The sequence below is a fragment of the Hyla sarda genome, unplaced genomic scaffold (genome assembly GCF_029499605.1).
Source record: "Hyla sarda isolate aHylSar1 unplaced genomic scaffold, aHylSar1.hap1 scaffold_1959, whole genome shotgun sequence".
In the NCBI taxonomy this organism is placed as follows: domain Eukaryota; kingdom Metazoa; phylum Chordata; class Amphibia; order Anura; family Hylidae; genus Hyla; species Hyla sarda.
In genome coordinates this window covers 17,802-37,228 of record NW_026608615.1, presented here as the reverse complement: position 1 = coordinate 37,228, position 19,427 = coordinate 17,802, and the positions used below count along the sequence as shown (strand labels likewise).

Sequence of the window (19,427 nt, the reverse complement as noted above, 5' to 3'; positions counted from 1 at the left end):
TTTCACGGTTATCGCTTCTCGGCCTTTTGGCTAAGATCAAGTGTAGTATCTGTTCTTATCAGTTTAATATCTGATACGTCCCCTATCTGGGGACCATATATTAAATGGATTTTTGAGAACGGGGGCCGATTTCGAAGCTTGCTTCCGTCGCCCTATGCATTGACCCGATATGGCAGTATCTTCGGGTACAGTGCACCACCCCCTTACAGGGTTAAAAAGAAAGATTCCTACTTTCATTGCTACCTGCTTGCTGGCTAGCCAGCTAGCCAGCCCTGTGGGCCTTGCTGCTGCTGCTGCAGCCAAAAAACAAAAGGTGGTGCTGCTGCTGCTTCTGCTGCTTCTGCTTCTGCTTGTGTCTGGCCGCTGTTGGAGCGTCCAGGCACAGGACTTCTGCTGCTGCTGACTAAATGGCCTCCTTAATTGGATCATTTGAGTAGCCAGCACACCTGTGCAGGTAGGGCATGACATGATAGGCAGCTGCCTTGATAGCGGGTGGGTGCTGAATGTTCCTAATTGACAAAATAAGATTAATGCTTATGAAGAAATATAAAATCTCATCCCTTCCCCAATATCGCGCCACACCCCTACCCCTTAATTCCCTGGTTGAACTTGATGGACATATGTCTTTTTTCGACCGTACTAACTATGTAACTATGTAACATAACATGGGGGGGGTCTCCTGGCTGTTCACACAGGTGTGTCATTGCTGTACATTGACCATGCATTGCTTCTGTGGTATTGCAAAGGCAAAGACAAATGCTTCCAGCCATCCATTGCACTAATGGATTGGTCATCAGCTGGCTGTCTATGTCCCGCATCAATATAGACCAAAGTACAGAGGGTTAGGCTATGCTATTGTGCACCTACCTGATGCATCAGAAGGTGCGAGGCCCTTGCTAAATTCTGGGCACAGACTTTGAGATCTATACTTTAGACTGTATCTAAACCTGCTCCAACATGGACTGACATTCTGGCCTACTTTCAGCCGATGCGACTTGTCTGTCGCTGAACAGTCGCTTTTTATGTATTCAGCACCTATGTATAATGTTGTAAAAATGCTCTAGAAGCTAAAGTCGCAGAAATGTCACACATATTTGGCCTGCAACTTTCTGTGCGACAAATTCAGACAGGAAAAATCAGTATAAATCCTTAGAAAATTATCCCCCAGTGTCTCCATCTGCTGGCGGTATTGAATAAGCATTGCTGCACTGATGGGGTATGCATTAGACGAAAAAAAAGAAGAAAAAGAAGAATAATACGCCCAGAAAAGAGGCGAAAAGGAGAAAAACGTAAAAAAACGTGAAAAAAAAGTAAGAGGAAGAGAAGGGAAAAAAAGGTGGAAATGGGTTTAAAAGTGATTTCGGCGGAGAAATATATATATATATATATATATATATATATATATATATATATATACGCGCACACACACACATATATATAAACGTATTCTCCGTTGAGATATTGCAGCCGCTGCTGTGTCCAGGCCCAGGAGCCTTAGCACTGTGCTGTGATGTCACTCAATACCACTGACATCACTAGGTGTAAACAACATCTCTCCTTTGCTGTGTATGTGACTATGGAGCTGTTTGGTGATGTCGTCTATTATGGCCTTCATAGAAGCAACAGGAGATTGTTGCATCCATCTAGAACCCTCAGAACTACAGTGCTATGATGTCACTCACTTCCACAGGCCTTGCAGAGTGTAAACAACAACAACCCAGCTTTGTTGTGTATGTAACCATAGGGATTTGTGATGTCACCTAGAACCTTCACAGCAGCGACAGCTTTATGAGGAGCATCAGCACTGCTCTGCCTGAGCAGAACCATCACCGCCATAGGTTGTCAAATAACCCGGATTTAACCCACACAGGTAAGTCCAATGGGGTGCAGGCATGTCCTCTATGCTTACAGCTTCCCGTGGGTGTTGGTTTGATACCGTTTGGGGACAGCCAAGGAGGCATCTGCAGGCAACAAAGGTAGGTGTGTGCTTGTGTGTGTGTTTCCTATGCAGATCCTAAGCCCAGTGTCACATGCAAGTAGGAGGAGTAAGAAGGGTTCCTGGCAAATCCAGGTTATGGATTGCATTTAAAAAGGCCCCGTGGGAGTGCAATGGGCCCCTGTCTTGCTGCTTAGCAATAATGGTATGGGTTTAGGTTCTGCTGTGTGTACTGGTGGTTGACTGCCCCCCAGCCCAGAGTGTGCATGGAAAATTGTCTGGCAGCCTCCCTGACAGCAAGCAGTGATAGTGCCCATGAAGGGGACCTTGTTGGGCCCGCCCCTTTCACGGTTATCGCTTCTCGGCCTTTTGGCTAAGATCAAGTGTAGTATCTGTTCTTATCAGTTTAATATCTGATACGTCCCCTATCTGGGGACCATATATTAAATGGATTTTTGAGAACGGGGGCCGATTTCGAAGCTTGCTTCCGTCGCCCTATGCATTGACCCGATATGGCAGTATCTTCGGGTACAGTGCACCACCCCCTTACAGGGTTAAAAAGAAAGATTCCTACTTTCATTGCTACCTGCTTGCTGGCTAGCCAGCTAGCCAGCCCTGTGGGCCTTGCTGCTGCTGCTGCAGCCAAAAAACAAAAGGTGGTGCTGCTGCTGCTTCTGCTGCTTCTGCTTCTGCTTGTGTCTGGCCGCTGTTGGAGCGTCCAGGCACAGGACTTCTGCTGCTGCTGACTAAATGGCCTCCTTAATTGGATCATTTGAGTAGCCAGCACACCTGTGCAGGTAGGGCATGACATGATAGGCAGCTGCCTTGATAGCGGGTGGGTGCTGAATGTTCCTAATTGACAAAATAAGATTAATGCTTATGAAGAAATATAAAATCTCATCCCTTCCCCAATATCGCGCCACACCCCTACCCCTTAATTCCCTGGTTGAACTTGATGGACATATGTCTTTTTTCGACCGTACTAACTATGTAACTATGTAACATAACATGGGGGGGGTCTCCTGGCTGTTCACACAGGTGTGTCATTGCTGTACATTGACCATGCATTGCTTCTGTGGTATTGCAAAGGCAAAGACAAATGCTTCCAGCCATCCATTGCACTAATGGATTGGTCATCAGCTGGCTGTCTATGTCCCGCATCAATATAGACCAAAGTACAGAGGGTTAGGCTATGCTATTGTGCACCTACCTGATGCATCAGAAGGTGCGAGGCCCTTGCTAAATTCTGTGCACAGACTTTGAGATCTATACTTTAGACTGTATCTAAACCTGCTCCAACATGGACTGACATTCTGGCCTACTTTCAGCCGATGCGACTTGTCTGTCGCTGAACAGTCGCTTTTTATGTATTCAGCACCTATGTATAATGTTGTAAAAATGCTCTAGAAGCTAAAGTCGCAGAAATGTCACACATATTTGGCCTGCAACTTTCTGTGCGACAAATTCAGACAGGAAAAATCAGTATAAATCCTTAGAAAATTATCCCCCAGTGTCTCCATCTGCTGGCGGTATTGAATAAGCATTGCTGCACTGATGGGGTATGCATTAGACGAAAAAAAAGAAGAAAAAGAAGAATAATACGCCCAGAAAAGAGGCGAAAAGGAGAAAAACGTAAAAAAACGTGAAAAAAAAGTAAGAGGAAGAGAAGGGAAAAAAAGGTGGAAATGGGTTTAAAAGTGATTTCGGCGGAGAAATATATATATATATATATATATATATATATATATATATATATATATACGCGCACACACACACATATATATAAACGTATTCTCCGTTGAGATATTGCAGCCGCTGCTGTGTCCAGGCCCAGGAGCCTTAGCACTGTGCTGTGATGTCACTCAATACCACTGACATCACTAGGTGTAAACAACATCTCTCCTTTGCTGTGTATGTGACTATGGAGCTGTTTGGTGATGTCGTCTATTATGGCCTTCATAGAAGCAACAGGAGATTGTTGCATCCATCTAGAACCCTCAGAACTACAGTGCTATGATGTCACTCACTTCCACAGGCCTTGCAGAGTGTAAACAACAACAACCCAGCTTTGTTGTGTATGTAACCATAGGGATTTGTGATGTCACCTAGAACCTTCACAGCAGCGACAGCTTTATGAGGAGCATCAGCACTGCTCTGCCTGAGCAGAACCATCACCGCCATAGGTTGTCAAATAACCCGGATTTAACCCACACAGGTAAGTCCAATGGGGTGCAGGCATGTCCTCTATGCTTACAGCTTCCCGTGGGTGTTGGTTTGATACCGTTTGGGGACAGCCAAGGAGGCATCTGCAGGCAACAAAGGTAGGTGTGTGCTTGTGTGTGTGTTTCCTATGCAGATCCTAAGCCCAGTGTCACATGCAAGTAGGAGGAGTAAGAAGGGTTCCTGGCAAATCCAGGTTATGGATTGCATTTAAAAAGGCCCCGTGGGAGTGCAATGGGCCCCTGTCTTGCTGCTTAGCAATAATGGTATGGGTTTAGGTTCTGCTGTGTGTACTGGTGGTTGACTGCCCCCCAGCCCAGAGTGTGCATGGAAAATTGTCTGGCAGCCTCCCTGACAGCAAGCAGTGATAGTGCCCATGAAGGGGACCTTGTTGGGCCCGCCCCTTTCACGGTTATCGCTTCTCGGCCTTTTGGCTAAGATCAAGTGTAGTATCTGTTCTTATCAGTTTAATATCTGATACGTCCCCTATCTGGGGACCATATATTAAATGGATTTTTGAGAACGGGGGCCGATTTCGAAGCTTGCTTCCGTCGCCCTATGCATTGACCCGATATGGCAGTATCTTCGGGTACAGTGCACCACCCCCTTACAGGGTTAAAAAGAAAGATTCCTACTTTCATTGCTACCTGCTTGCTGGCTAGCCAGCTAGCCAGCCCTGTGGGCCTTGCTGCTGCTGCTGCAGCCAAAAAACAAAAGGTGGTGCTGCTGCTGCTTCTGCTGCTTCTGCTTCTGCTTGTGTCTGGCCGCTGTTGGAGCGTCCAGGCACAGGACTTCTGCTGCTGCTGACTAAATGGCCTCCTTAATTGGATCATTTGAGTAGCCAGCACACCTGTGCAGGTAGGGCATGACATGATAGGCAGCTGCCTTGATAGCGGGTGGGTGCTGAATGTTCCTAATTGACAAAATAAGATTAATGCTTATGAAGAAATATAAAATCTCATCCCTTCCCCAATATCGCGCCACACCCCTACCCCTTAATTCCCTGGTTGAACTTGATGGACATATGTCTTTTTTCGACCGTACTAACTATGTAACTATGTAACATAACATGGGGGGGGGTCTCCTGGCTGTTCACACAGGTGTGTCATTGCTGTACATTGACCATGCATTGCTTCTGTGGTATTGCAACGGCAAAGACAAATGCTTCCAGCCATCCATTGCACTAATGGATTGGTCATCAGCTGGCTGTCTATGTCCCGCATCAATATAGACCAAAGTACAGAGGGTTAGGCTATGCTATTGTGCACCTACCTGATGCATCAGAAGGTGCGAGGCCCTTGCTAAATTCTGTGCACAGACTTTGAGATCTATACTTTAGACTGTATCTAAACCTGCTCCAACATGGACTGACATTCTGGCCTACTTTCAGCCGATGCGACTTGTCTGTCGCTGAACAGTCGCTTTTTATGTATTCAGCACCTATGTATAATGTTGTAAAAATGCTCTAGAAGCTAAAGTCGCAGAAATGTCACACATATTTGGCCTGCAACTTTCTGTGCGACAAATTCAGACAGGAAAAATCAGTATAAATCCTTAGAAAATTATCCCCCAGTGTCTCCATCTGCTGGCGGTATTGAATAAGCATTGCTGCACTGATGGGGTATGCATTAGACGAAAAAAAAGAAGAAAAAGAAGAATAATACGCCCAGAAAAGAGGCGAAAAGGAGAAAAACGTAAAAAAAAGTGAAAAAAAAGTAAGAGGAAGAGAAGGGAAAAAAAGGTGGAAATGGGTTTAAAAGTGATTTCGGCGGAGAAATATATATATATATATATATATATATATATATATATATATATATACGCGCACACACACATATATATAAACGTATTCTCCGTTGAGATATTGCAGCCGCTGCTGTGTCCAGGCCCAGGAGCCTTAGCACTGTGCTGTGATGTCACTCAATACCACTGACATCACTAGGTGTAAACAACATCTCTCCTTTGCTGTGTATGTGACTATGGAGCTGTTTGGTGATGTCGTCTATTATGGCCTTCATAGAAGCAACAGGAGATTGTTGCATCCATCTAGAACCCTCAGAACTACAGTGCTATGATGTCACTCACTTCCACAGGCCTTGCAGAGTGTAAACAACAACAACCCAGCTTTGTTGTGTATGTAACCATAGGGATTTGTGATGTCACCTAGAACCTTCACAGCAGCGACAGCTTTATGAGGAGCATCAGCACTGCTCTGCCTGAGCAGAACCATCACCGCCATAGGTTGTCAAATAACCCGGATTTAACCCACACAGGTAAGTCCAATGGGGTGCAGGCATGTCCTCTATGCTTACAGCTTCCCGTGGGTGTTGGTTTGATACCGTTTGGGGACAGCCAAGGAGGCATCTGCAGGCAACAAAGGTAGGTGTGTGCTTGTGTGTGTGTTTCCTATGCAGATCCTAAGCCCAGTGTCACATGCAAGTAGGAGGAGTAAGAAGGGTTCCTGGCAAATCCGGGTTATGGATTGCATTTAAAAAGGCCCCGTGGGAGTGCAATGGGCCCCTGTCTTGCTGCTTAGCAATAATGGTATGGGTTTAGGTTCTGCTGTGTGTACTGGTGGTTGACTGCCCCCCAGCCCAGAGTGTGCATGGAAAATTGTCTGGCAGCCTCCCTGACAGCAAGCAGTGATAGTGCCCATGAAGGGGACCTTGTTGGGCCCGCCCCTTTCACGGTTATCGCTTCTCGGCCTTTTGGCTAAGATCAAGTGTAGTATCTGTTCTTATCAGTTTAATATCTGATACGTCCCCTATCTGGGGACCATATATTAAATGGATTTTTGAGAACGGGGGCCGATTTCGAAGCTTGCTTCCGTCGCCCTATGCATTGACCCGATATGGCAGTATCTTCGGGTACAGTGCACCACCCCCTTACAGGGTTAAAAAGAAAGATTCCTACTTTCATTGCTACCTGCTTGCTGGCTAGCCAGCTAGCCAGCCCTGTGGGCCTTGCTGCTGCTGCTGCAGCCAAAAAACAAAAGGTGGTGCTGCTGCTGCTTCTGCTGCTTCTGCTTCTGCTTGTGTCTGGCCGCTGTTGGAGCGTCCAGGCACAGGACTTCTGCTGCTGCTGACTAAATGGCCTCCTTAATTGGATCATTTGAGTAGCCAGCACACCTGTGCAGGTAGGGCATGACATGATAGGCAGCTGCCTTGATAGCGGGTGGGTGCTGAATGTTCCTAATTGACAAAATAAGATTAATGCTTATGAAGAAATATAAAATCTCATCCCTTCCCCAATATCGCGCCACACCCCTACCCCTTAATTCCCTGGTTGAACTTGATGGACATATGTCTTTTTTCGACCGTACTAACTATGTAACTATGTAACATAACATGGGGGGGGTCTCCTGGCTGTTCACACAGGTGTGTCATTGCTGTACATTGACCATGCATTGCTTCTGTGGTATTGCAAAGGCAAAGACAAATGCTTCCAGCCATCCATTGCACTAATGGATTGGTCATCAGCTGGCTGTCTATGTCCCGCATCAATATAGACCAAAGTACAGAGGGTTAGGCTATGCTATTGTGCACCTACCTGATGCATCAGAAGGTGCGAGGCCCTTGCTAAATTCTGTGCACAGACTTTGAGATCTATACTTTAGACTGTATCTAAACCTGCTCCAACATGGACTGACATTCTGGCCTACTTTCAGCCGATGCGACTTGTCTGTCGCTGAACAGTCGCTTTTTATGTATTCAGCACCTATGTATAATGTTGTAAAAATGCTCTAGAAGCTAAAGTCGCAGAAATGTCACACATATTTGGCCTGCAACTTTCTGTGCGACAAATTCAGACAGGAAAAATCAGTATAAATCCTTAGAAAATTATCCCCCAGTGTCTCCATCTGCTGGCGGTATTGAATAAGCATTGCTGCACTGATGGGGTATGCATTAGACGAAAAAAAAGAAGAAAAAGAAGAATAATACGCCCAGAAAAGAGGCGAAAAGGAGAAAAACGTAAAAAAACGTGAAAAAAAAGTAAGAGGAAGAGAAGGGAAAAAAAGGTGGAAATGGGTTTAAAAGTGATTTCGGCGGAGAAATATATATATATATATATATATATATATATATATATATATATATATACGCGCACACACACACATATATATAAACTTATTCTCCGTTGAGATATTGCAGCCGCTGCTGTGTCCAGGCCCAGGAGCCTTAGCACTGTGCTGTGATGTCACTCAATACCACTGACATCACTAGGTGTAAACAACATCTCTCCTTTGCTGTGTATGTGACTATGGAGCTGTTTGGTGATGTCGTCTATTATGGCCTTCATAGAAGCAACAGGAGATTGTTGCATCCATCTAGAACCCTCAGAACTACAGTGCTATGATGTCACTCACTTCCACAGGCCTTGCAGAGTGTAAACAACAACAACCCAGCTTTGTTGTGTATGTAACCATAGGGATTTGTGATGTCACCTAGAACCTTCACAGCAGCGACAGCTTTATGAGGAGCATCAGCACTGCTCTGCCTGAGCAGAACCATCACCGCCATAGGTTGTCAAATAACCCGGATTAAACCCACACAGGTAAGTCCAATGGGGTGCAGGCATGTCCTCTATGCTTACAGCTTCCCGTGGGTGTTGGTTTGATACCGTTTGGGGACAGCCAAGGAGGCATCTGCAGGCAACAAAGGTAGGTGTGTGCTTGTGTGTGTGTTTCCTATGCAGATCCTAAGCCCAGTGTCACATGCAAGTAGGAGGAGTAAGAAGGGTTCCTGGCAAATCCGGGTTATGGATTGCATTTAAAAAGGCCCCGTGGGAGTGCAATGGGCCCCTGTCTTGCTGCTTAGCAATAATGGTATGGGTTTAGGTTCTGCTGTGTGTACTGGTGGTTGACTGCCCCCCAGCCCAGAGTGTGCATGGAAAATTGTCTGGCAGCCTCCCTGACAGCAAGCAGTGATAGTGCCCATGAAGGGGACCTTGTTGGGCCCGCCCCTTTCACGGTTATCGCTTCTCGGCCTTTTGGCTAAGATCAAGTGTAGTATCTGTTCTTATCAGTTTAATATCTGATACGTCCCCTATCTGGGGACCATATATTAAATGGATTTTTGAGAACGGGGGCCGATTTCGAAGCTTGCTTCCGTCGCCCTATGCATTGACCCGATATGGCAGTATCTTCGGGTACAGTGCACCACCCCCTTACAGGGTTAAAAAGAAAGATTCCTACTTTCATTGCTACCTGCTTGCTGGCTAGCCAGCTAGCCAGCCCTGTGGGCCTTGCTGCTGCTGCTGCAGCCAAAAAACAAAAGGTGGTGCTGCTGCTGCTTCTGCTGCTTCTGCTTCTGCTTGTGTCTGGCCGCTGTTGGAGCGTCCAGGCACAGGACTTCTGCTGCTGCTGACTAAATGGCCTCCTTAATTGGATCATTTGAGTAGCCAGCACACCTGTGCAGGTAGGGCATGACATGATAGGCAGCTGCCTTGATAGCGGGTGGGTGCTGAATGTTCCTAATTGACAAAATAAGATTAATGCTTATGAAGAAATATAAAATCTCATCCCTTCCCCAATATCGCGCCACACCCCTACCCCTTAATTCCCTGGTTGAACTTGATGGACATATGTCTTTTTTCGACCGTACTAACTATGTAACTATGTAACATAACATGGGGGGGGTCTCCTGGCTGTTCACACAGGTGTGTCATTGCTGTACATTGACCATGCATTGCTTCTGTGGTATTGCAAAAGGCAAAGACAAATGCTTCCAGCCATCCATTGCACTAATGGATTGGTCATCAGCTGGCTGTCTATGTCCCGCATCAATATAGACCAAAGTACAGAGGGTTAGGCTATGCTATTGTGCACCTACCTGATGCATCAGAAGGTGCGAGGCCCTTGCTAAATTCTGTGCACAGACTTTGAGATCTATACTTTAGACTGTATCTAAACCTGCTCCAACATGGACTGACATTCTGGCCTACTTTCAGCCGATGCGACTTGTCTGTCGCTGAACAGTCGCTTTTTATGTATTCAGCACCTATGTATAATGTTGTAAAAATGCTCTAGAAGCTAAAGTCGCAGAAATGTCACACATATTTGGCCTGCAACTTTCTGTGCGACAAATTCAGACAGGAAAAATCAGTATAAATCCTTAGAAAATTATCCCCCAGTGTCTCCATCTGCTGGCGGTATTGAATAAGCATTGCTGCACTGATGGGGTATGCATTAGACGAAAAAAAAGAAGAAAAAGAAGAATAATACGCCCAGAAAAGAGGCGAAAAGGAGAAAAACGTAAAAAAACGTGAAAAAAAAGTAAGAGGAAGAGAAGGGAAAAAAAGGTGGAAATGGGTTTAAAAGTGATTTCGGCGGAGAATATATATATATATATATATATATATATATATATATATATATATACGCGCACACACACACATATATATAAACGTATTCTCCGTTGAGATATTGCAGCCGCTGCTGTGTCCAGGCCCAGGAGCCTTAGCACTGTGCTGTGATGTCACTCAATACCACTGACATCACTAGGTGTAAACAACATCTCTCCTTTGCTGTGTATGTGACTATGGAGCTGTTTGGTGATGTCGTCTATTATGGCCTTCATAGAAGCAACAGGAGATTGTTGCATCCATCTAGAACCCTCAGAACTACAGTGCTATGATGTCACTCACTTCCACAGGCCTTGCAGAGTGTAAACAACAACAACCCAGCTTTGTTGTGTATGTAACCATAGGGATTTGTGATGTCACCTAGAACCTTCACAGCAGCGACAGCTTTATGAGGAGCATCAGCACTGCTCTGCCTGAGCAGAACCATCACCGCCATAGGTTGTCAAATAACCCGGATTTAACCCACACAGGTAAGTCCAATGGGGTGCAGGCATGTCCTCTATGCTTACAGCTTCCCGTGGGTGTTGGTTTGATACCGTTTGGGGACAGCCAAGGAGGCATCTGCAGGCAACAAAGGTAGGTGTGTGCTTGTGTGTGTGTTTCCTATGCAGATCCTAAGCCCAGTGTCACATGCAAGTAGGAGGAGTAAGAAGGGTTCCTGGCAAATCCGGGTTATGGATTGCATTTAAAAAGGCCCCGTGGGAGTGCAATGGGCCCCTGTCTTGCTGCTTAGCAATAATGGTATGGGTTTAGGTTCTGCTGTGTGTACTGGTGGTTGACTGCCCCCCAGCCCAGAGTGTGCATGGAAAATTGTCTGGCAGCCTCCCTGACAGCAAGCAGTGATAGTGCCCATGAAGGGGACCTTGTTGGGCCCGCCCCTTTCACGGTTATCGCTTCTCGGCCTTTTGGCTAAGATCAAGTGTAGTATCTGTTCTTATCAGTTTAATATCTGATACGTCCCCTATCTGGGGACCATATATTAAATGGATTTTTGAGAACGGGGGCCGATTTCGAAGCTTGCTTCCGTCGCCCTATGCATTGACCCGATATGGCAGTATCTTCGGGTACAGTGCACCACCCCCTTACAGGGTTAAAAAGAAAGATTCCTACTTTCATTGCTACCTGCTTGCTGGCTAGCCAGCTAGCCAGCCCTGTGGGCCTTGCTGCTGCTGCTGCAGCCAAAAAACAAAAGGTGGTGCTGCTGCTGCTTCTGCTGCTTCGGCTTCTGCTTGTGTCTGGCCGCTGTTGGAGCGTCCAGGCACAGGACTTCTGCTGCTGCTGACTAAATGGCCTCCTTAATTGGATCATTTGAGTAGCCAGCACACCTGTGCAGGTAGGGCATGACATGATAGGCAGCTGCCTTGATAGCGGGTGGGTGCTGAATGTTCCTAATTGACAAAATAAGATTAATGCTTATGAAGAAATATAAAATCTCATCCCTTCCCCAATATCGCGCCACACCCCTACCCCTTAATTCCCTGGTTGAACTTGATGGACATATGTCTTTTTTCGACCGTACTAACTATGTAACTATGTAACATAACATGGGGGGGGTCTCCTGGCTGTTCACACAGGTGTGTCATTGCTGTACATTGACCATGCATTGCTTCTGTGGTATTGCAAAGGCAAAGACAAATGCTTCCAGCCATCCATTGCACTAATGGATTGGTCATCAGCTGGCTGTCTATGTCCCGCATCAATATAGACCAAAGTACAGAGGGTTAGGCTATGCTATTGTGCACCTACCTGATGCATCAGAAGGTGCGAGGCCCTTGCTAAATTCTGTGCACAGACTTTGAGATCTATACTTTAGACTGTATCTAAACCTGCTCCAACATGGACTGACATTCTGGCCTACTTTCAGCCGATGCGACTTGTCTGTCGCTGAACAGTCGCTTTTTATGTATTCAGCACCTATGTATAATGTTGTAAAAATGCTCTAGAAGCTAAAGTCGCAGAAATGTCACACATATTTGGCCTGCAACTTTCTGTGCGACAAATTCAGACAGGAAAAATCAGTATAAATCCTTAGAAAATTATCCCCCAGTGTCTCCATCTGCTGGCGGTATTGAATAAGCATTGCTGCACTGATGGGGTATGCATTAGACGAAAAAAAAGAAGAAAAAGAAGAATAATACGCCCAGAAAAGAGGCGAAAAGGAGAAAAACGTAAAAAAACGTGAAAAAAAAGTAAGAGGAAGAGAAGGGAAAAAAAGGTGGAAATGGGTTTAAAAGTGATTTCGGCGGAGAATATATATATATATATATATATATATATATATATATATATATACGCGCACACACACACATATATATAAACGTATTCTCCGTTGAGATATTGCAGCCGCTGCTGTGTCCAGGCCCAGGAGCCTTAGCACTGTGCTGTGATGTCACTCAATACCACTGACATCACTAGGTGTAAACAACATCTCTCCTTTGCTGTGTATGTGACTATGGAGCTGTTTGGTGATGTCGTCTATTACGGCCTTCATAGAAGCAACAGGAGATTGTTGCATCCATCTAGAACCCTCAGAACTACAGTGCTATGATGTCACTCACTTCCACAGGCCTTGCAGAGTGTAAACAACAACAACCCAGCTTTGTTGTGTATGTAACCATAGGGATTTGTGATGTCACCTAGAACCTTCACAGCAGCGACAGCTTTATGAGGAGCATCAGCACTGCTCTGCCTGAGCAGAACCATCACCGCCATAGGTTGTCAAATAACCCGGATTTAACCCACACAGGTAAGTCCAATGGGGTGCAGGCATGTCCTCTATGCTTACAGCTTCCCGTGGGTGTTGGTTTGATACCGTTTGGGGACAGCCAAGGAGGCATCTGCAGGCAACAAAGGTAGGTGTGTGCTTGTGTGTGTGTTTCCTATGCAGATCCTAAGCCCAGTGTCACATGCAAGTAGGAGGAGTAAGAAGGGTTCCTGGCAAATCCGGGTTATGGATTGCATTTAAAAAGGCCCCGTGGGAGTGCAATGGGCCCCTGTCTTGCTGCTTAGCAATAATGGTATGGGTTTAGGTTCTGCTGTGTGTACTGGTGGTTGACTGCCCCCCAGCCCAGAGTGTGCATGGAAAATTGTCTGGCAGCCTCCCTGACAGCAAGCAGTGATAGTGCCCATGAAGGGGACCTTGTTGGGCCCGCCCCTTTCACGGTTATCGCTTCTCGGCCTTTTGGCTAAGATCAAGTGTAGTATCTGTTCTTATCAGTTTAATATCTGATACGTCCCCTATCTGGGGACCATATATTAAATGGATTTTTGAGAACGGGGGCCGATTTCGAAGCTTGCTTCCGTCGCCCTATGCATTGACCCGATATGGCAGTATCTTCGGGTACAGTGCACCACCCCCTTACAGGGTTAAAAAGAAAGATTCCTACTTTCATTGCTACCTGCTTGCTGGCTAGCCAGCTAGCCAGCCCTGTGGGCCTTGCTGCTGCTGCTGCAGCCAAAAAACAAAAGGTGGTGCTGCTGCTGCTTCTGCTGCTTCGGCTTCTGCTTGTGTCTGGCCGCTGTTGGAGCGTCCAGGCACAGGACTTCTGCTGCTGCTGACTAAATGGCCTCCTTAATTGGATCATTTGAGTAGCCAGCACACCTGTGCAGGTAGGGCATGACATGATAGGCAGCTGCCTTGATAGCGGGTGGGTGCTGAATGTTCCTAATTGACAAAATAAGATTAATGCTTATGAAGAAATATAAAATCTCATCCCTTCCCCAATATCGCGCCACACCCCTACCCCTTAATTCCCTGGTTGAACTTGATGGACATATGTCTTTTTTCGACCGTACTAACTATGTAACTATGTAACATAACATGGGGGGGGTCTCCTGGCTGTTCACACAGGTGTGTCATTGCTGTACATTGACCATGCATTGCTTCTGTGGTATTGCAAAGGCAAAGACAAATGCTTCCAGCCATCCATTGCACTAATGGATTGGTCATCAGCTGGCTGTCTATGTCCCGCATCAATATAGACCAAAGTACAGAGGGTTAGGCTATGCTATTGTGCACCTACCTGATGCATCAGAAGGTGCGAGGCCCTTGCTAAATTCTGTGCACAGACTTTGAGATCTATACTTTAGACTGTATCTAAACCTGCTCCAACATGGACTGACATTCTGGCCTACTTTCAGCCGATGCGACTTGTCTGTCGCTGAACAGTCGCTTTTTATGTATTCAGCACCTATGTATAATGTTGTAAAAATGCTCTAGAAGCTAAAGTCGCAGAAATGTCACACATATTTGGCCTGCAACTTTCTGTGCGACAAATTCAGACAGGAAAAATCAGTATAAATCCTTAGAAAATTATCCCCCAGTGTCTCCATCTGCTGGCGGTATTGAATAAGCATTGCTGCACTGATGGGGTATGCATTAGACGAAAAAAAAGAAGAAAAAGAAGAATAATACGCCCAGAAAAGAGGCGAAAAGGAGAAAAACGTAAAAAAACGTGAAAAAAAAGTAAGAGGAAGAGAAGGGAAAAAAAGGTGGAAATGGGTTTAAAAGTGATTTCGGCGGAGAAATATATATATATATATATATATATATATATATATATATACGCGCACACACACACATATATATAAACGTATTCTCCGTTGAGATATTGCAGCCGCTGCTGTGTCCAGGCCCAGGAGCCTTAGCACTGTGCTGTGATGTCACTCAATACCACTGACATCACTAGGTGTAAACAACATCTCTCCTTTGCTGTGTATGTGACTATGGAGCTGTTTGGTGATGTCGTCTATTATGGCCTTCATAGAAGCAACAGGAGATTGTTGCATCCATCTAGAACCCTCAGAACTACAGTGCTATGATGTCACTCACTTCCACAGGCCTTGCAGAGTGTAAACAACAACAACCCAGCTTTGTTGTGTATGTAACCATAGGGATTTGTGATGTCACCTAGAACCTTCACAGCAGCGACAGCTTTATGAGGAGCATCAGCACTGCTCTGCCTGAGCAGAACCATCACCGCCATAGGTTGTCAAATAACCCGGATTTAACCCACACAGGTAAGTCCAATGGGGTGCAGGCATGTCCTCTATGCTTACAGCTTCCCGTGGGTGTTGGTTTGATACCGTTTGGGGACAGCCAAGGAGGCATCTGCAGGCAACAAAGGTAGGTGTGTGCTTGTGTGTGTGTTTCCTATGCAGATCCTAAGCCCAGTGTCACATGCAAGTAGGAGGAGTAAGAAGGGTTCCTGGCAAATCCGGGTTATGGATTGCATTTAAAAAGGCCCCGTGGGAGTGCAATGGGCCCCTGTCTTGCTGCTTAGCAATAATGGTATGGGTTTAGGTTCTGCTGTGTGTACTGGTGGTTGACTGCCCCCCAGCCCAGAGTGTGCATGGAAAATTGTCTGGCAGCCTCCCTGACAGCAAGCAGTGATAGTGCCCATGAAGGGGACCTTGTTGGGCCCGCCCCTTTCACGGTTATCGCTTCTCGGCCTTTTGGCTAAGATCAAGTGTAGTATCTGTTCTTATCAGTTTAATATCTGATACGTCCCCTATCTGGGGACCATATATTAAATGGATTTTTGAGAACGGGGGCCGATTTCGAAGCTTGCTTCCGTCGCCCTATGCATTGACCCGATATGGCAGTATCTTCGGGTACAGTGCACCACCCCCTTACAGGGTTAAAAAGAAAGATTCCTACTTTCATTGCTACCTGCTTGCTGGCTAGCCAGCTAGCCAGCCCTGTGGGCCTTGCTGCTGCTGCTGCAGCCAAAAAACAAAAGGTGGTGCTGCTGCTGCTTCTGCTGCTTCTGCTTCTGCTTGTGTCTGGCCGCTGTTGGAGCGTCCAGGCACAGGACTTCTGCTGCTGCTGACTAAATGGCCTCCTTAATTGGATCATTTGAGTAGCCAGCACACCTGTGCAGGTAGGGCATGACATGATAGGCAGCTGCCTTGATAGCGGGTGGGTGCTGAATGTTCCTAATTGACAAAATAAGATTAATGCTTATGAAGAAATATAAAATCTCATCCCTTCCCCAATATCGCGCCACACCCCTACCCCTTAATTCCCTGGTTGAACTTGATGGACATATGTCTTTTTTCGACCGTACTAACTATGTAACTATGTAACATAACATGGGGGGGGTCTCCTGGCTGTTCACACAGGTGTGTCATTGCTGTACATTGACCATGCATTGCTTCTGTGGTATTGCAAAGGCAAAGACAAATGCTTCCAGCCATCCATTGCACTAATGGATTGGTCATCAGCTGGCTGTCTATGTCCCGCATCAATATAGACCAAAGTACAGAGGGTTAGGCTATGCTATTGTGCACCTACCTGATGCATCAGAAGGTGCGAGGCCCTTGCTAAATTCTGTGCACAGACTTTGAGATCTATACTTTAGACTGTATCTAAACCTGCTCCAACATGGACTGACATTCTGGCCTACTTTCAGCCGATGCGACTTGTCTGTCGCTGAACAGTCGCTTTTTATGTATTCAGCACCTATGTATAATGTTGTAAAAATGCTCTAGAAGCTAAAGTCGCAGAAATGTCACACATATTTGGCCTGCAACTTTCTGTGCGACAAATTCAGACAGGAAAAATCAGTATAAATCCTTAGAAAATTATCCCCCAGTGTCTCCATCTGCTGGCGGTATTGAATAAGCATTGCTGCACTGATGGGGTATGCATTAGACGAAAAAAAAGAAGAAAAAGAAGAATAATACGCCCAGAAAAGAGGCGAAAAGGAGAAAAACGTAAAAAAACGTGAAAAAAAAGTAAGAGGAAGAGAAGGGAAAAAAAGGTGGAAATGGGTTTAAAAGTGATTTCGGCGGAGAAATATATATATATATATATATATATATATATATATATATATATATACGCGCACACACACACATATATATAAACTTATTCTCCGTTGAGATATTGCAGCCGCTGCTGTGTCCAGGCCCAGGAGCCTTAGCACTGTGCTGTGATGTCACTCAATACCACTGACATCACTAGGTGTAAACAACATCTCTCCTTTGCTGTGTATGTGACTATGGAGCTGTTTGGTGATGTCGTCTATTATGGCCTTCATAGAAGCAACAGGAGATTGTTGCATCCATCTAGAACCCTCAGAACTACAGTGCTATGATGTCACTCACTTCCACAGGCCTTGCAGAGTGTAAACAACAACAACCCAGCTTTGTTGTGTATGTAACCATAGGGATTTGTGATGTCACCTAGAACCTTCACAGCAGCGACAGCTTTATGAGGAGCATCAGCACTGCTCTGCCTGAGCAGAACCATCACCGCCATAGGTTGTCAAATAACCCGGATTTAACCCACACAGGTAAGTCCAATGGGGTGCAGGCATGTCCTCTATGCTTACAGCTTCCCGTGGGTGTTGGTTTGATACCGTTTGGGGACAGCCAAGGAGGCATCTGCAGGCAACAAAGGTAGGTGTGTGCTTGTGTGTGTGTTTCCTATGCAGATCCTAAGCCCAGTGTCACATGCAAGTAGGAGGAGTAAGAAGGGTTCCTGGCAAATCCGGGTTATGGATTGCATTTAAAAAGGCCCCGTGGGAGTGCAATGGGCCCCTGTCTTGCTGCTTAGCAATAATGGTATGGGTTTAGGTTCTGCTGTGTGTACTGGTGGTTGACTGCCCCCCAGCCCAGAGTGTGCATGGAAAATTGTCTGGCAGCCTCCCTGACAGCAAGCAGTGATAGTGCCCATGAAGGGGACCTTGTTGGGCCCGCCCCTTTCACGGTTATCGCTTCTCGGCCTTTTGGCTAAGATCAAGTGTAGTATCTGTTCTTATCAGTTTAATATCTGATACGTCCCCTATCTGGGGACCATATATTAAATGGATTTTTGAGAACGGGGGCCGATTTCGAAGCTTGCTTCCGTCGCCCTATGCATTGACCCGATATGGCAGTATCTTCGGGTACAGTGCACCACCCCCTTACAGGGTTAAAAAGAAAGATTCCTACTTTCATTGCTACCTGCTTGCTGGCTAGCCAGCTAGCCAGCCCTGTGGGCCTTGCTGCTGCTGCTGCAGCCAAAAAACAAAAGGTGGTGCTGCTGCTGCTTCTGCTGCTTCTGCTTCTGCTTGTGTCTGGCCGCTGTTGGAGCGTCCAGGCACAGGACTTCTGCTGCTGCTGACTAAATGGCCTCCTTAATTGGATCATTTGAGTAGCCAGCACACCTGTGCAGGTAGGGCATGACATGATAGGCAGCTGCCTTGATAGCGGGTGGGTGCTGAATGTTCCTAATTGACAAAATAAGATTAATGCTTATGAAGAAATATAAAATCTCATCCCTTCCCCAATATCGCGCCACACCCCTACCCCTTAATTCCCTGGTTGAACTTGATGGACATATGTCTTTTTTCGACCGTACTAACTATGTAACTATGTAACATAACATGGGGGGGGGGTCTCCTGGCTGTTCACACAGGTGTGTCATTGCTGTACATTGACCATGCATTGCTTCTGTGGTATTGCAAAGGCAAAGACAAATGCTTCCAGCCATCCATTGCACTAATGGATTGGTCATCAGCTGGCTGTCTATGTCCCGCATCAATATAGACCAAAGTACAGAGGGTTAGGCTATGCTATTGTGCACCTACCTGATGCATCAGAAGGTGCGAGGCCCTTGCTAAATTCTGTGCACAGACTTTGAGATCTATACTTTAGACTGTATCTAAACCTGCTCCAACATGGACTGACATTCTGGCCTACTTTCAGCCGATGCGACTTGTCTGTCGCTGAACAGTCGCTTTTTATGTATTCAGCACCTATGTATAATGTTGTAAAAATGCTCTAGAAGCTAAAGTCGCAGAAATGTCACACATATTTGGCCTGCAACTTTCTGTGCGACAAATTCAGACAGGAAAAATCAGTATAAATCCTTAGAAAATTATCCCCCAGTGTCTCCATCTGCTGGCGGTATTGAATAAGC

At 45.9% G+C, this 19,427-nt stretch overlaps 9 non-coding genes across 9 annotated transcripts; all 9 read left to right on the top strand.

Annotated features, from left to right (window-relative positions):
* Window positions 1-10: 10 nt before the first annotated feature.
* Window positions 11-201, top strand: LOC130316777 (U2 spliceosomal RNA). The gene has a single exon (XR_008864005.1). It is a non-coding gene; the product is annotated as a U2 spliceosomal RNA (small nuclear RNA).
* A 2,088-nt stretch (window positions 202-2,289) lies between these two features.
* Window positions 2,290-2,480, top strand: LOC130316776 (U2 spliceosomal RNA). The gene has a single exon (XR_008864004.1). It is a non-coding gene; the product is annotated as a U2 spliceosomal RNA (small nuclear RNA).
* Window positions 2,481-4,570: 2,090 nt separating this feature from the next.
* On the top strand, window positions 4,571-4,761 carry LOC130316774 (U2 spliceosomal RNA). The gene has a single exon (XR_008864002.1). It is a non-coding gene; the product is annotated as a U2 spliceosomal RNA (small nuclear RNA).
* Window positions 4,762-6,848: 2,087 nt separating this feature from the next.
* Window positions 6,849-7,039, top strand: LOC130316773 (U2 spliceosomal RNA). The gene has a single exon (XR_008864001.1). It is a non-coding gene; the product is annotated as a U2 spliceosomal RNA (small nuclear RNA).
* A 2,090-nt stretch (window positions 7,040-9,129) lies between these two features.
* Window positions 9,130-9,320, top strand: LOC130316772 (U2 spliceosomal RNA). Its single transcript, XR_008864000.1, has one exon. It is a non-coding gene; the product is annotated as a U2 spliceosomal RNA (small nuclear RNA).
* Window positions 9,321-11,408: 2,088 nt separating this feature from the next.
* On the top strand, window positions 11,409-11,599 carry LOC130316771 (U2 spliceosomal RNA). Its single transcript, XR_008863999.1, has one exon. It is a non-coding gene; the product is annotated as a U2 spliceosomal RNA (small nuclear RNA).
* Window positions 11,600-13,684: 2,085 nt separating this feature from the next.
* On the top strand, window positions 13,685-13,875 carry LOC130316770 (U2 spliceosomal RNA). Its single transcript, XR_008863998.1, has one exon. It is a non-coding gene; the product is annotated as a U2 spliceosomal RNA (small nuclear RNA).
* Window positions 13,876-15,957: 2,082 nt separating this feature from the next.
* Window positions 15,958-16,148, top strand: LOC130316769 (U2 spliceosomal RNA). The gene has a single exon (XR_008863997.1). It is a non-coding gene; the product is annotated as a U2 spliceosomal RNA (small nuclear RNA).
* A 2,088-nt stretch (window positions 16,149-18,236) lies between these two features.
* On the top strand, window positions 18,237-18,427 carry LOC130316768 (U2 spliceosomal RNA). Its single transcript, XR_008863996.1, has one exon. It is a non-coding gene; the product is annotated as a U2 spliceosomal RNA (small nuclear RNA).
* Window positions 18,428-19,427: the final 1,000 nt, after the last annotated feature.